Below are 14372 nucleotides of genomic sequence, written 5' to 3'. Positions count from 1 at the left end.
AGACCTGCTTTGTGCTCACACTAAGTGAGGCCATACACAAGTAGAAAACCAAATTAAAATTCTTGTCGATATCTTTCGGTTTTCCCATCATTTGTGTGCCCGCAGCAACACTTGATTTTTGTGTCACAATCAAAAGTGCCTGATTGAAGATGTTGGATTTTTAAAAAAAAAAACCACCAATTTCTAATCGTTGATGAGAGAATCGTACAAAAAAGTCAAATAAAAATGAAATTTGCATGAGCCAGGAAAGTATGAACCAGAAGGAAAAGAAAATTCACTGTCAAGAAAGTTCTTTCATACGTAACATTACCTCCTTGGCGGAGACCACAGATATGTGGTCTCTCAGCGGCTGGGCCTTGGTGCCAAGGGGCTACATATTTGCGCACCCAATGTAAACAAAGCGTGCCAAGAGTTTTCGTCCTGCGTGCTCTTGGCACATTTACTGGTGCCTCACGGAAAAGTCCCGATCACTAGTTGCTGTCTGGAGCATTCGATCATGTGACTGCTGTGACAGCCAATCACAGTGGTCACATGACCCTAAACCCCGTCCCGCCTCCTGGCATCACAAACCCCTTAAAGAGCCAGGAGTCGCCAGCACTAAGGGGCTAAACATATATAAATAGCAGGGGAATACACAAAATGTGCTTGCATTATAAAGAAAATGGGTTGACACCTCATGTACTAATGCACTCCCAGCACCAGGCAACATCACATCTGGTAATGAAAGGCTTGTACATAAAGGGCCATAGTGTCTGCAAGCAGAGTGGAATACTCTGTGGTAAGAAAATAATGTTTTTGGCCATGCTTTTTGACTTAAATAGACAAGGGGAGTGTACAGTAGGGGGATGAATGGGTTAAAAATACACACATCCTATTGCCAAAAGTACTGGGATGCCTGCCTTTACACGTACATGAACTTTAATGGCATCCCAGTCTTAGTCCGTAGGGTTCAATATTGAGTTAGCCCACCCTTTACAGCTGTAACAGCTTCAACTCTTCTGTGAAGGTTGTCCACAAGGTTTAGGAGTGTGTCTATGGGAATGTTTGACCATTCTTCCAGATGTGCATTTGTGAGCTCAGGCACAGAAGTCGGACGAGAAGGCCTGGCTCACAATCTCTGCTCTAATTTACCCCAAAATTGTTCTATCAGGATGAGGTCAGAACTCGGTGCAGGTCAGTCAAGTTCCTCCACCCTAAACTTGCTCACCCATGTCTATATGTACCTTGCTTTGTACACTGGTATGCAGTCATGTTGGAACAGGAAGGGGCCATCCCCAAACTGTTCCCAGAATGTTGGAAGCATGAAATTGTCCAAAATGTCTTGGTATGCTGACGCCTTAAGAGTTCCCTTCACTGGAACTAAGGGGCTAAGCCCAACCCCTGAAAAACAACCCCACATGATAATTCCCCTCCACCAAACTTTACACTTGGCACAATGCAGTCAGGCAAGTACTGTTCTCCTGGCAACTACCAACCCCATGCATATCAATTGGATTGCCAGACAGAGAAGTGTGATTCGTCACTCCAGAGAACATGTCTCCACTGCTCTAGAGTCCAGTGGTGACATGCTTTACACCACTGCATCTGACGCTTTTCATTGCACTCAGTGATGTAAGGCTTGGGTGCAGCTGCTTGGCCATGGAAACCCATTCCACGAAGCTCTATACGCACTGTTTTTGTGCTAATCTGAAGGCCGCACGAAGTTTGGAGGTATTTAGCTATATACTCTGCAGACAGTTGGCAACTTCTGTGCAGTGTGTGCTTCAGCATGCACTGACCCCTCTCTGTCATTTTACGTGCCCAACCACTTCGTGGCTGAGTTGCTGTTGTTCCCAGTTGCTTCTACTTTGTTATAAAACCACTAACAGTTGACTGTGAAATATTTAGTAGCAAGGAAATTGCACAGATGGACTTATAGGTGGCAACCTATCACGATACCACGCTTGAATTCACTGAGTTCCTGAGAGTTATGGATGTGATTAGAACACCTGAATCCAATTATTTGGAGGGGTGTCCCAGTACTATTGGCAATATAGTGTAGCATAATTTCTGATAAAAAAAAAATACTATTTTAGCAGGGCAAATTTCAAAACAACGATGGCACAATCTTATGAAAAAACGAACAACATTTTTGTTTTTTGTTTGACAGAACATTTGGTTTTCTACTCATCTATGGCTTGCCTAAAATGAACAGTACTGGACCACAAGTAGACCTGGCCCAGGAACACCTGCTCTTCATGGTCCTGGGCACAGTCCACTTAAACTGGTTGTAAACCCTTACATATACCCACTGAAGTGATTAGCCTTAGGTGTTACACAAAGATGACACCAATCCTCATACATAAGTTGTACATGTTTATCTGCATTCCTCTTTTCTCTACAGCCGTTCAAAGCACAGAATTTACACAGTATTATTCAGGAGGCAGGGGTTGGGGATCTAATTTCACACATTGCACAGCATAGAGCAGGGAGCTGAATGTAATCTATGACCTGAGTGGAGGGTAAAGACGAATAAATACACCCATTTCTACTTAGTGTCATAGGGAAACAAGCACAGCTGATTCTGTCAATCACCTTCTGTGAGCTTGTGGGGGTGCTGGGTTGTCTCCCGGGGTGTCAACATAGAATGTCAAAAGTGGCTCAAGCAGATAGCAGAGGAATGAGAGAGCAGACAGAAATTACACTTGGTGCTTTAGAATAAGGCAGGTACAAACTTTATCATGATATACCTTGTTAATTATCATTCCGGAGGTTTACAACTACTTTAATCATTCCCTAGTATGGTTTGAAACACTCACACTACACAAATGAACCAAGCCTGGTTGTCAACCATGCCCTGGCATGTTAAAACTGCCATTGTGAGTGCACCCTAACAGAACAAGGAAAACTGTATTAAGGCCACCCACGTAATTATTAAATTGAATGTCCTATGATGGATGTAAAGCTAAATTGTCTATATGACAGCTCAAAGTCATATGTGTCCTACAGTATATCTGATTTGAATTTTTTGCATTTAGTTTGGCCTTGCTCAGATATGCAAACTTTCTGTATAAGTGCGTTAACTATGCTAATGTCGCTGTTGCTCACCTTACATAATTTAGTTCTCAAATTTTACTTACCCATGCGTTAAAGTTAAAATGTACCCTCACTAAATCTTTTATGGTCATAATTTTACCATCTTTTTATGTTTTTATTATTTAAATTTATAACATTTTCCAGTACAAAACAAAGAAAGAAACAATCTAGTACATAGACACTTCACATCTACTTAAAATTCCATTTTACATCACCTTACCCCTACCCCCACTCTCTCCCCCTCCGTTTACCCCAGTCCACGTCCTATAACCCAGTTTCCGTCTTCTCTTCATAGTTGTATATCTATAGCCATCTCTCTTCTCTCACACTTCCACTCTCTCTTTCGGGTACTCCATTGAGCCCTCTCTAGATTTCCCCCTAGACTCCAACCAATTCCAGGTATCTTTTAGATGTTTTAAAATGTAACCAACTATGCCACGTTTTCCTAAATTTTTCTGTTTTATCCTCCCCTATGTGATATAGCTCCTCCATTCTATAAATATTTTCCACTCTATTTATCCAATTATTTATTCGTGGTGGCTCTAGCGCTTGCCAGAACTTGGGAATCAAGCCTTTAGCCGCACTGATTATATGATATAGTACCCTATTTTTATGCAGTTTCACTGAAGGCTCAAGATTATAAAATAAGTACGTCCATGGGTCCCTCTGTACAGTAATCCCACATATTTCCTGAATATATTGGGTAATTCCCTTCCAGTAATCCTGTATTTTTGGGCAATCCCACCATATATGTGCCATTGTTCCCTTTTCCCCACAACCTCTCCAACACAGTGGTGATACCTCTACTTGTTGTTTATGTGCCATACTCGGTGTAATATACCATCTCTCCAAACGTTTATAGTTTATTTCAACTGTGCTCACGTTTATTACCTTGTGTGTTAAATGAAATATTTTATACCTTTGTTGCTCATTCAATTCTATTCCAAGTTCCTTTTCCCATTTTGTCCAGAACTGGGGAGGATCAGCTCCTTCCATATCCATAAGGATCTTATAAATCCTAGAGGTGGATTGTTTTGGACCTGTAGTTACATTCAGCAATTTTTCAAATGGATACTGATCTTCTGATGTCCTCAGTGGTTGTGGGAGCATTGAAACAAAATGAACTAATTGACCATACCACCACTCATCTAATGTAAAAAATAAATCTTTTTTTCCTCTTTAAATTTAAAAAAGTGTGCAATTTCCCTTCATTCAAAATATCCTTCAAAAGTGCATTTTTATCTTTAATCCATTTCCCTGAGATATTATCATTCCCTGGGGGGGAAATACTCCGTTCCCACCAAGGGTGTCAATACTGAATTATATTTCCATCCTTTTTGCTTGAACATTCTATCCCAAACACTTACAAATGTATTTGTCAATGGACTATTATTCACATCCAATGTGTGAAATGTATGTGGAATCCAAACTATCTTCTCCAACTGTGCCTTACTTAAAATCCTTTCCATATTAACCCAACCTTTCCTATGTGAATTAAATGTCCAATCTACTATTCATGATAATAACACCGCTAAATGATATTTCTTAACATTAGGAAAACCCCAATCCCCCCTTAACTTTTGCCCTACATAATACCTCCTACCTAATTCTTATTAGCCCATATAAACCCGAGTATCATCTTCTTTATTATCCCAAAGAAAGACCCTGGTAGGTGTATTGGAAGCATGTGAAACTTATACAGGATGTTTGTTGCTATCACCATCTTTACCAGATTTATACGACCTATCCAGGAGGCTCTTCCCTTTAAAGGTCTCCACAGCTCCTCCTTTAATTTATTAATGGGATAAAATATCCTGGTATAGGCCTTTTATTGAAGGTGTTAGTCTTATTCTTAGATAGCCTATTTCCTTTTTCCCTCCAGGTAAATGGAAAATCTTTTTGTAAACTCAGTTTCTCTAGCTTTGGTGTATAGATATTTAAAATTTCTGACTTTGCAGGATTTATTTTCAGGTTTCATAGCTCGCCATACTGTTTTAAAAATCTCAGGAAATTGGGTAACGTTATTCTAGGATTTACAATATAGAATAACATATCGTCTGCATATGCTGCTACCTTATGCTCTACTTCCCTATCTTTATTCCTACTATATCTACACATTTTCTTACCCTCGCCAGGACAGGTTCCAGGGATAGAAAAAATAATAAAGGAGAAAGTGGACATCCTTGTCTAGTATCATTGTACATTTTGAAAAACTGAGAGAGGGATACATTAACCTTAACTGCCGCTGGCAGAACGTTATACAACCCTTTTACCCACCTTAACATTTTAGGCCCTAATCATAAAGCCTCTAGCGTTTCAAACATAAACCCCCAGTTAACCCTGTCATAAGCCTTTTCGGCATCGACAGAAATATTGTCGGCTGATTCTCTCTCTTTGCTTTTTGTAAGAGGAGCAGTGATCTCAGGCCGTTGTCCCTTCCTTCTCTTCCAGGAATAAATCCTACCTGATCCAGGTGTATCCACTCCAGCATCAGCTCCTTCAATCTAGTTGCCAGAACCTTAGAGCACAGTTTAGTGTCAATATTTAATAAGGGTATAGACCTATAACTGGCACACTGTGAGCTATCTTTTTCTTCACTGTGATCGTTATGTAGGCTTGCAGTGACTCTTCCCGCATTTCCAGCCCCTCCCCTACTGCTTTCATATAACCACACATTTTAGGGACAAGGGGATCTCTAATTTTTTAAAATATCCCACCGTATATCCATCCGGGCCAGGGCTCTTTCCTGCTGCCATATTATTTAAGGCCAAGGTGATTTCCTCTGGGGTAATAGTTCTCTCTAAGGCCTCTAATTTGTATTCTGCTATTCTTGGTAACTCCGCCTCCTTTAAATATTCCTGCCTGATTTTCTTCTTTTCATCCTCCATTTCTTTTTATTTTCTGGAGCTCACATCGTACAGTCCACTATAATATTTTTGAAACCTATTGGCAATATCAGTGGTGGTATAAACCATTTCTTCTTTTTCGTCTTGAATTTTTTCTATGAAGTTTTTAAATTTCTTTTACTTTAACCTCCTGGTCTGTTCCCTTTATCTTTCTTTTGAAACCCTATTAAATATTCTTCTCAATTCCTGTTCCATAAGATCTTTTATTTCTTCTCTTTTGGAAATTATCTTCTGATAAATATCTGTATCTATCTTCTTTTTATGCAACTGTTCTAACTTATGGAGCTCCTCTATCACCATCTTTATTTTTTTCCCTCGTTCTTTTTTTCGTTTCCTATTGAAATCAATATTCCCCTAATATATGCTTTGTGTGCCTCCCAAATTGTGGCCACTGAAACCTCTTCAATCTCATTGAGCTCGAAAAAAGTCTCAATTTCCTGCCTTAGCCTTGTCTCTGTTTCAGGATCCTGTATAAGCATCTCATTTATTCTCCACATAGTTAGTTCATCCTGTTCCCCTCCTACCTGTAACCTCATTGTGACAGGAGCATGATCAGAAATGGACATAACTTCTATGTTGGAACTAACCAGCGACTCCAGTTGTCTATGTCGATCATTATATAGTCCAGACTTGAATATGAACCATGTACCAGAGAGAAGGTATAGCCTCTTTCTCTTGGATGTTTTACTCTCCAAGTGTCGGTCAGTTGGCATTGATATAATAACCTCTTCAATAATTTTAATTTCCTACCCCCCTCTCTCTGCATACCTGATGATGCATCCAATTGAGGATCCATACACAAATTTAAATCTCCTGCCACAATCAGGGTACCCTTTTTAAATTCAAGACGTTTTCTTAACACACCCTCCAGATATATTACTTGGTTTTTATTCGGACAGTAGATATTAACTAATGTGAATTCAATTCCTTGTAATTTTCCCTTCAGGAACAGAAATCGACCCTCGGGGTCCTCTAATCTCCCCTCCAGGGTGAACCTTACATTTTTTGAAAACCAAATTGCTACTCCTTTAGCCTGTTTAATTGGAGAATCAGCATAATACCACCTTGGATAATGCTTTGAATATAACTTGACGTTTATCTTGAGTTATATGTGTCTCTTGAAGAAACACTACATCTATGGAATGTTGGTGAATTTCCCTCATTATCTTGTGCCTTTTTGTTGGAGAGTTTAACCCTTTCACATTATATGTCATAAATTTATTTAGGCTCATTTCTACTGTTAGTTCACTACACTACCTACTTTCCCGTCAAAGGAAGACAGATATAGACGTTCTCCCTTTTCTCCTTTCCCCTCCTTAAATTTCCTCCCATTTTCCTCCCCACCCCCCCTCTGTTCACCCACCCATGACCCCACTTCCCCCCCCTCCCTTCCCCCTACCTATCTTACCCTTACCTATCTTACCCCTAAGACCCTCATGGACTACATATTGCCCTGGAATCTGTTGTGGATTATTCCCACTAGCGATTCCTAATTTGGGGTGAGACTCAAAACACGCATGCCCACTCTAATCCCTAGCTCGAATCATCAGCCAGACTTGAGTCTGACAGCATATTTGACCTCCGGGCCACCCTCCAGCTCCACGCTCCCCCAACCCCTCCATCTCTCCCATCCGTCATCTCGACCAGGGAGGAAAGGACCTAGGGCTAAAGAGCCATGGTGCAGCCAGGTGGAGGACTGGGGGGCTTGGGGGAGGGAAAGAAAAAAAAAACAAAACACCCTCTCTCTGAATGTTCTCCCCCCATCTCCCCCCCCTCCCACAAACCACACCTCCCTACTTCTTCTTGGATACCCACTGCCATTCTCCTGACCCCTGCCCACCACTCTCTTTAGGCCCATCTGACCACCCTTCAAGGTCCATTTTCTATAAATCTAATTTCTCACAAGAGTCACTGAGATCTTCTGGGAACCTCAGCCTTGCCGATTTCCCATCTTTCCATCTGATCAGACATGCTGGAAATCCCCAGTTATATCAAACTTTTTTTCTCTCTCATATGCTCCAGCAGGGGTTTCAGAGATCTTCTTTTAGCCAGTGTCTCTGGAGCAATGACAGCAAAAATAGGCAACTTTTGTTTCCTCATATTCTATTTCAGTAATGTCACGCAAACTTTCCCATATTCTATCTCTGTCTTTGTAATGATGAAATCGAACTATCTCTTCTCTGGGGCTTTCCGCCGAAACTCCTTTGGCCATCTAATCCTATCTACTCTCTCAATTTTCAGATTTTCTGTCGCTGGTCTTCCATTTATTGGGTTACACACTCTTTATTTTCTCCCTGTTCATCTTCTGGTAGACCACAAATCCTTAGGTTCTTTCTTCTATCATAGTTCTCCTGGTCTTCCAATTTAAATTAAAGCTTTTTCTGTCCTCTACGCATCTCCTCCACCTGCTCTTCTAATTTATTGATTAATGAGCATGTGCTTCCATTCTCCCCTCTACTTCTTCCACTCACGTTAGAATTCGAACCAAGTAATTGTGTAATATCCCAATCTTATTTTTCAAGAACATCTCCAGTTTCGCGAACATTTCCGCCATATCGGTTTTTGTAGGTATATGAGACATAACTCCTTGTTGTTCCGTTGCACTTTGTTCCATGACACTGTCCAAACTTATCGATTCTATAGTCTGGTTCCCTTCCCGGGACCCAGATGACAATCTAGATTGATCTCCATCAGATTTTTTAACTTCTTCTTCTTGTTTTTCCTGAGTTTGATTCTCTGGACTTTTCTCCAGGGGGGCAATGTATTTTTTAATTGTAATAGCTTACACACTCGGTTTGGGGGTTTTTTAGTCCCCACCTTTAGCTGATTTTCATTCCTGATTCAACTCTCCTGTTACTTTTCTATTATCTCAGGTTTCCAGTAACTGTCACATAGACATCAGCTGAGCATCCCCGCTCTGGGTTTTCTGTTGTACTGTAATAGTATCATCCCCAGGAAAAGGACCTTTTTCTTTTACTTCTAGTGATTTTTGCCACCCCTGGTCTATTACTTTGAGGGCCAAGATAAGTTCAACAGTTCCACCAACCTAAGAGAGCCCCCCTAAAGTATAATCCTCTGTCTCCCCCAGTGCTCCTGTATGTTTGACTTTGATTTGTTACATATGCATCAGATACAACAGAAGTTTAAATGTCCTGCCATTGCCCATGGCAACTCCCCATCACCCTCCGCACCGACCATTCAGGACCGATCAGTCCTTGTTCACTCCTCAGCTCCTGTCATGGCCTCCACGTTGGGCTTCCAAACACACCTGTGGGGGGACTCTGTACATTAGTGATGGTCTGGGGGGGTCTCTAGGTCTCCTGAGGATAGTGTCTCAGCACAGGGGGGATCCCTCCAAAGCCCTGTTTCTTTTTCATCCACAGAGCCTCCCTGCTCTCCTGGACCTTTAAGATATCACTGTTGGCTGGGCAGTCCTCTAATGCCTGGGCACTCCCAGCCACTGCCTCCCGCTCCCAGCCTGCCGGGGATCCAGGACTCCTGCACGCCTCATGGCTGCTGCTGATCGCAAGCCATCTGGCCGCTCCGGGAGCCCAGCACCAAAAGGGTCCCCCGCACTCGCCAACCACTGGCAGGCCTGCCTGGCCACTGCTGGATACTCCTCGCCAACCAGGACCTCCTTCAGGTCAGTTCAGGGCAGTCGAGTACAAGGCAGTCAGTCACACATACTGTAGCTGGCGGGCACCCGGAGCATCATGCTGCTCACGGCGCCATGTTCAGGCCCTTCCCCGGAACCCCCCCTCCCCCATAATTTTGCCTTCTATGCATTTGGGAATTGTACTGCATCCTCTCCCACTCATGTTCGGCTGCTTCAAATCATTAATATTGTGGTTTCCACAGTGCTGTGCTCAAAAGTAAAGACACACCCTCATCAAACCAATTACATGGCTTTATTAGGGAATTTTGTACTAAATCAGTGGGGATATACAGTATTCTATGTGATCTACTGTAAGCAAAGCATAAAGTAAAATTAAAATGCTTAATGTCAGCAATCTGAAGTTCTCTAAAGCAGGGCCATAGAGATGAGTGCAATGCATATTGTTATACCCACTGTTCCCTAATCATTCCAGGGATGTAGGCTGCCTGTCCCTCTACTTGATTTCTAGCATGTGTTGGGTTATTATATATACATTACACATTTAGGCCCCAGTATTCTATTCACTCTTACATAACCAAAATGTAAGCCACTGTTACTTCACAACCTTACAAATTACTCCAAATGTCTTCCTTGATACAGGGTCACCTTGAAGAACAGACACCAAGTCTATGTTTCTGTTTATCAGTGCTTACTTTTAAATAACTTCTATTGATCTTTGGAAACAAAGCAATTTTATTTTAACCACCCCAAACTAGATGCTGTATCTATTGGTGCACCTTCAGCAATAATGAATGCCTTTGCATTATCTTATAAACTAGGAGTATTCAGTAAGGACTAACCTACAAATCAATATCAGTGCACAGAATCAACTTTATAGAATAAATAAGGCATAATAGGATTTTTGTACTCGCCATAAAATTCCTTTCTTGGAGTCTGTTTAGGGACACAAGACGTCATATACTTTCAGGTTATACCAATGCCAGAAGGACTAATAAGCAAAAAAATTCTGTATGCTAGCACAGGATAACTCCTACTACCAACATACCTAAGTTTGCAGAGTACCAAGAACATGGTCATACAATAACTACAAAGGGGAGGGACCTGTGGCCCTCAGTGGACTCCAAGAACAGGATTTTACAAAGAACTTCCAGCAGGCCATCTCTGCTGATATGTAGGGCTCCAGATATCTGTTCCACAGGCTGTAGATTAGGAAAGGATCTGTTTCCACAGTGGAGGGATCTCTTCTAAGGAACTTAGACCAGTCTGCCACAGATTGGCAAATTAGGATTCAAGCCAGAACTGGGCAAAGAGCAGGAACTGCCAGCAAAAGTAATTTTAAAGAGGGATCATAGCTACTGGACAGTCAAATATTTGGATGCATGATCCACAGTGGGTGAATCCTTCCCAAATGGGAATAGATTCAGCAAGTGCTCACTGAGTGTCCAGGACCCATCAGGGTGTTTCTAATCTCCATGAAGGAATACCTTGAAATGCAGGTGTAATAGGAAGGTTCTGAAGATTTAGAAGCTCCAAAAGACCTGAGAATGGAAACAAAAGGCTGATCCTCCAGATGCAAAGTTGAATGTGCTGCATCAATAAGGGTCAAAATGGTCACTGGGAAATATGTGGTAATAGCAGAAGACTGCAATTTATCAAAAACAATCTCATCAGGGAGAGACAGAGGGTACCCGTGTCAGAGTCAAAGATGGTCACTGTGATGTGTGTCTTTAAAGTTGTGGGAAGATCAGAATTCAGCTCTGCAGTGGAAAGCTCAGCAGCGCATATAGAGCTTCTGTGATTCAGCACCAGCGAAGAGCAAGGTGAATTTAGCCAAAAAGTATTGCATTACTGTAGTAGAGTCCACGATTGATATGGCAGGGGAATTGGCCTCAACTCGCAGAGCAAGGGAGGACTCCAATGACAGGGTGGACCCTATAACAGGATTCCAAATGATAGATGTCAGGGCAGTCATTAGCCGCAGATCAAGCATCCCCATAAACTGTAGGGGAGGGTGAGCTGCTGTAACCCCTTGCAGCAGGACTGTCTCCTCTATGTCTAGATACAGACATGTTGCGAACATGTGGCAGTGGTGAAAATGAGCTCAGGCTATGAGGCAAAAAACTCAGACAGCTGGTAGTCAGTGAGGGCAAGATGGGTTCAAGTGACCACAGTCAATTTTGATGAGCAGTAAGAAGAGACTGGAGATTGGAGTTCCACATGCCTCTTTGCAGTGCAGCAACAGGAAGAAGGAGATGCATTCTGAATACTGAATGGCGAGAAAGAAAGCATGAAGTGCCTGTGCACGACACTCCACCCTGCAGATGATGTCAGCGCTCAGAGTTTATCCTTTAAGGCCTAGTTCACACTGGCATTGAAAGCAGGCATTTGAGAAATGTTTTTAATGCTCCTCAAATGCCTATGCTAATGATACTATGGGCAGCACACAGTGCTGTTCACATTATCAAAACATGAACAGCGTTAGCATCACATTGCTTCAAAATTGAAGCCTCATGTCGAGTCAGAAGGAGTGTGAAGCCTCTCAACACCTCCCATTCAAGTCTATGGTGATGCTCCTCAAACGCACTGGCAGACGTTTGCGGGGCATTTGTGGTGCGGTTGCAGTACGTTAATTACATTACAGTTCATTTAGTTTGGGGTGTGGTTTTAACACTTGTCAATTGCTTATTAAATGCTTTAAAACTGCATATAGGCCATTTGGGAAATGTTTCTAACACTTGTAAAAAGTCAGTCTAGCGCCCATTCTAAAGCTTATTAATGCCTGTCTAATGCCTATACTAAAGCTATAGGAGTGTTTGGTAAGAGTTAAAAATGTAGTCAAGTGTGAACAAGCCCTAATAGTAAAGGTGGGAATTTTAAAGGTGTTCAGCGGTCCAAACAATGAGGTAGCTCCTGGTGCTGAGCTTGAACAGCCTAATCACCGACAAAGTGTTCAGAGATAGGGCATGCACTGAGGCAATGTCAACTTCTCTGGACCTAGAATGCACTACGCAGCTAACTTGTTTCCAGAACGGGGTGAGAAAAGCACCTAATATGAAACCCAGTGCCCGAACGTTACTTGCAGCCTAGCCACACAGGGTCCTGACATGTCATTCTGAAGCTAGGCTAAAGAAAAGCCACACTAGATAGTTGCAATTGTAGCAATATAGTGGAGAATCTTTTTGAAAGGAAAAAAGTATTGATAAAAAAAAGACTAGACTTTTCCCAACAGAGCTGAGAAGAAAACATTTATTCTCATAGGACACTAGCAAAAAACAGAGCCATGCTGGTAGTAGGAGGGGTTATCAAGGGATAGCCACAGATTTGTTTCTTTTGCAGTGTGCAATTCTCCTGTAGGCAGCAGTGTAACATTAAGGTTTATGATTTCATGTGTCCCTCAATCAACAACAAAGAAAATGCTTTCATAACTAAAGTATATATTTAAAGAAGCAGGCAAATCTAGTTACACTTGTCTACACAGATTCACTTACATACACCAGGCATTCACCAGCATTCAGTAAAACGCTTTCCTGATGGCAGTGCAAAAGTCAATCCAAATAAGGACTTAAAGGCTTAGATCCTGACTTGCGAGGTTTCTGATGTGTGCGAATAGTTGTTGGAGAAAGCATGGCATGTCCTCTACAGGAATAAATGGGACACCATTTCAGATTGTCAAAAACCAGACTGAAGACAGCTTCTATATTATAAATATGTTGAATGATACCTAAGATCTAGAGTTTGTTTCATATCAAGATTGACTTAATATAAAATTTATGATGAATCTTCCTCAGACCACAGCAAATGTTTAAGGTTTATAAGGAGGATGAAACACGAAGTCCATTCACTATTGGCACCAACAGTAGTGGATCTAAAGCAAGGGCGTCCCATACACATGCATAAACTTCCCAGCTGCTAGGCAGTGACCATTTGGGGGCAAGGAGGCAGGCCAATTGTCACAGAGATGGGTGGATGCTGTAATAGAGTAAACAAAGAAGGGTGAGAATACCTGTTTGTTCACATTATTGGATTTTTGTTTACCCCAATGGTGTTTGTCATTTAATGTGTCAAATGTCATAGGTTTGATTGGAGGATTGTCTATGGGTTTCACAGGTTTTAGTATTTTATGTGATAATGATTATATACAGTGTATGTCTGCATTTTAAATTTGAATCATTTGCTGCGGGTAGGGAAGGAGTATGTTTCTTCGAAATGTTACATTTTGCTGTGTGCATTAGCACTTAAATTAAAAGGACTCACATTTTGTTTGAAGTTCTATTGAAACTCATTTGTTTTGTATTAGTGTAAAGCATTTAGCCACCGGCAGATTTGGCTTGCAACCTACTCTTGCTTCTTCTTCTTGTAAGCCTTAAACCCTTTCTCTGCCAATACCTGCTTTTCTCTTGATAAAATTAGATATCTAAATTTCCTACAAATTAGACTCAAACTCAGAATAAGACTGAGCTTTATTCTGGTTAATACAGTGTTTCTCAACTCCAGTCCTCATGGACCCCCAACAGGTCATGTTTTCAGGATTTCCCTCAGATGAAACAGCTGTGGTAATTACTAAGGCAGTGAAACTGATCAAATCACCTGTGCAAAATAATGGAAATCCTGAAAACATGACCTGTTGGGGGTCCATGAGGACTGGAGTTGAGAAACACTGGGTTAATAGATGCAAAACCATATAAGTTTATGACAAAGGCAGGTGTGCCATGCCAGCCAGGAGGAGCTTAGATGTAAATTTTGTCTAGCGTAGGTTAGGTAATGCATATGTAATG

The 14372-nt window shown here is 41.6% G+C and overlaps 1 protein-coding gene across 1 annotated transcript in view; it reads left to right on the top strand.

Moving 5' to 3' along the window:
- The window catches only part of ITGB2 (integrin subunit beta 2), a 109337-nt gene that overhangs the window by 54146 nt on the left and 40819 nt on the right, over window positions 1-14372 (top strand). The gene's annotated exons all lie outside the window — the stretch shown is intronic.

The sequence above is a fragment of the Staurois parvus genome, unplaced genomic scaffold, assembly GCF_062004578.1.
Source record: "Staurois parvus isolate SC_StPar_1 unplaced genomic scaffold, SC_StPar_1.0 ptg000011l, whole genome shotgun sequence".
In the NCBI taxonomy this organism is placed as follows: Eukaryota; Metazoa; Chordata; class Amphibia; order Anura; family Ranidae; genus Staurois; species Staurois parvus.
Note: the sequence above shows the minus strand (reverse complement) of the source record. Positions and strands in the feature narration are given on the sequence as shown.